This window comes from Diceros bicornis, assembly GCF_020826845.1.
Source record: "Diceros bicornis minor isolate mBicDic1 chromosome 30 unlocalized genomic scaffold, mDicBic1.mat.cur SUPER_30_unloc_7, whole genome shotgun sequence".
NCBI classification, from domain to species: Eukaryota; Metazoa; Chordata; class Mammalia; order Perissodactyla; family Rhinocerotidae; genus Diceros; species Diceros bicornis.
Window position 1 is genome coordinate 24,974 of NW_026690905.1, and position 3,229 is coordinate 28,202.

Below are 3,229 nucleotides of genomic sequence, written 5' to 3' on the forward strand. Positions count from 1 at the left end.
TGAGTCTCAGTTGGATCTGGCTGGGAACCTCTTCTTCTTCATTGACACAGATGCACACTCTGAACACGGCCACATCATCATCGTGTGCAACAAGGACTCTGTCACTGCCTTCTACTGTGTCCTGGGATACCTGTGATCCTTGGCCCTGGGCAGCTTCACTGTGGCTTTCCTGGCCTGGAACCTGCCTGACACCTTTAATGAAACCAAGTTCATGACGTTCAGCATGCTGGTGTTCTGCAGCGTCTGGGTCACTTTCCTCCCCTTCTGCCACTACACCAAGGGCAAGATAATGGTGGCCGTGGAGAGCCTGTCCATCTTGTTCTCCAGTGTGGAACTATTAGGCTGCATCTTTGCCCCCAAGTGCTACATTAACTTCCTGAGTCCAGAGAGAAACCCACCAAGAGGGTTAAGGAATACAACTGGTTCAGGTGAAAATAATCAATATATATATTTTTTCACCAGAATTTGCATACACCTGAAAAATAAACTACCAAATTTTTGCAAGCAGACTTTAAGTACCAAGTAAAGGGCCAGCCCCTTGGCTTAGCAGTTAAGTGCGTGCGCTCCACTACTGGAGGCCCGGGTTCGGATGCCGGGTGTGCACCGACGCACCACTTGCTTGGCCATGCTAAGGCCGCGTCCCACATACAGCAACCAGAAGCGTGTGCAACTATGACATGCAACTATCTCCTGGAGCTTTGGGGAAAAAAAGGAGGAGGATTGGCAATAGATGCTAGCTCAGAGCCGGTATTCCTCAGCAAAAAGAGGAGGATTAGCATGGATGTTAGCTCAAGGTTGATCTTCCTCACACACACACACACAAAATAAAAAATACCAAGTAAATTTACCTTACATCTCAAATTAATTTATTGCTTTACATATCTTTTGGCTTTGTACAATGATCCTCGGGCATTCAAATGCACAAATACACAAATATGAATATTATCTCAGATTAATTTTTCTCTAAAATTATCTGCGGTATCTTACATAAATGCCCACACATCAGTTCTCTCCCTCCATCTGTGTGTTTTGGTAGACCCCTCCCACTTTGACTCCGTGTGGTTTGGCCTTGTAAATTGCTTTGGTCAATTGAACATTAGTAAATGACAACAATACATCTTTAAGAATATATATAAATAACAACTTTACTAATTTTATGATCATGGATATTCTCCTGTATTGTCATCCACCACTGTTATGCACTGAGCATTTCTACTTTTAATTTTAGCCCTTATAATCCATTTGGAGTGATTTACTTGTGAATAATGTTAGTCGATGGTCCAGTGTTTTATTTTGCAAAGGGATATCTTCTTGTCTATAAAACAATTACTGTATCATTTTAAAAGTTGATTTTAAATACAGTGAATCTGAATGATGCTTGAAAAATGGATAATATTTTCATTCATAATTGTAGTATATCTCTCCATTTCTTCAGAGCTTTTATGTCCTTTGGTATATCTTTATAACCTTCTTCATTTATCTTACATAACTTATAAATCATATAACTACATATGGCATCATGTTGCATAAATCTAATTACTTTAAATATTTTATTTCTCCTAAGATTAGAATAATTACTTATAAGTTTAAAATAGTTCTTGCTAATATAAAGATATTTTTATATGGTTATCTAATATGTTTTCACATTAGTCAACTTATTTAAAATTCTAAATTTTATAAGTTATTTCCCACTAAAATAATAGATTTTTCTCTTCTTCTCTAATATTACTTACCCTATTCTTTCTATTCTCATTTTTAAATGACTGGGCTCTCTGGAGTCACACTGAATCACAATAATGTTTGCCAGGAGCATTTTCCTCTTCTGAAGTGTAGCATAAACACCAAATAAATTCTTTGTCAGGTCAAAGCAATCATCTAAGAGAGAGAAAACAAAACGTGAAGGGGAAACTCTTCTACCTGGAAGTCAACTTGGTTATTTAGTGCTAGAGATGTTATGACAATATACCTACTGAGAATTAGAGGATCTCACTCTAGTTCCAGGAATTAATCTTGGTCAAATAGTTTAACCTCTTTAGATTTTCTTCATCTTTATTATGAAGAGCTTGAAAAGTCTTTTTGAGTTTTAATGTCCTATGATTCCAAGGTACCCTTTACCCAGATGCATTTGACACAGACAAGAGTGAATTTTCAGTTATCTACATCTCCATCAACATTGTTATCCACATTATCACTTAGGGAAGAAGAATGCCCCTGAGCTAACATCTGAGCCAAGTCTCCTCTAATTTTTCTCTGTGGGATGCACCACTCCTCAAGAATGGCTTGAGGAGTGGTGCATTAAATGTCTGGTGGTGCATAGGCCTGTGCCCGGGATCAGAACCAGTGAACCCCAGGCCACGAAATCAGAACACGGGGACTTGACCACTACGCCACGTGGGCAGGTCCCAATATTATTTTTGTCTGAGGAAATGGATGTATGGAAACACTTAACTATGGTATGTAAATAGATATTTCATAGGGGAATTTTGTCTGCAAGAATGCAAAGAGATGTTACATAGTTGCAATATGTCTTTGTTTGTAAATATCTAGATGGAAACTTAACGTGGCTGTGCCAAGGAAGGACATGACAACATAATACATCTAGAACTAATACATCTACACATACAAAGAAGAAAAAAAACCCACTATATATTCGATCGGCATACATAGCATTAGGCTAGACTTGTTCAAAGACATTGAAACCCTGAGCCCAAATTCTCACTTCCTCCACCCAACAAGGGATCAGCTTTGGGTTATTCCAGCGACCCAAAAGTCCCAGGTCCCGCTGTTGCCCAACCTGGAGGGTTTCCACAAAGTCCCTTGACTTGTCATCATGAGGTTAAGGGTAAAAGTGTGCTAGACTTCAGACGAGGGGGATAGGTAGGGAGACCACGGATCTCAAAATGTTAGCCACTGTCCTGGCATCTTTTCAACAGACTAGATGCTGGACTTCCTGCTGGTTCAGAGTCAGGCAGTCAATGGAGCACCTGTGACTGCACCAGAAGTGAACCAAGACAGCACCAGAAGGTGAACACAGGCTTGCAAGTGGGATGTGGAACATGGCTCCCACCAGGATGAATTGTGTGGCAAGTGGTACTATCTTAATGTAGAATGTGTGTGTGTCAGCAGTTGGCAGGAACCTGGAGTTGTGTGTTTGATGTAAGGACTGAGCGGAGGGGATCTTTGAGGCCTGGGGACCACTAAGCTGTAGTTTGAATGGGTCTGAGTGCCC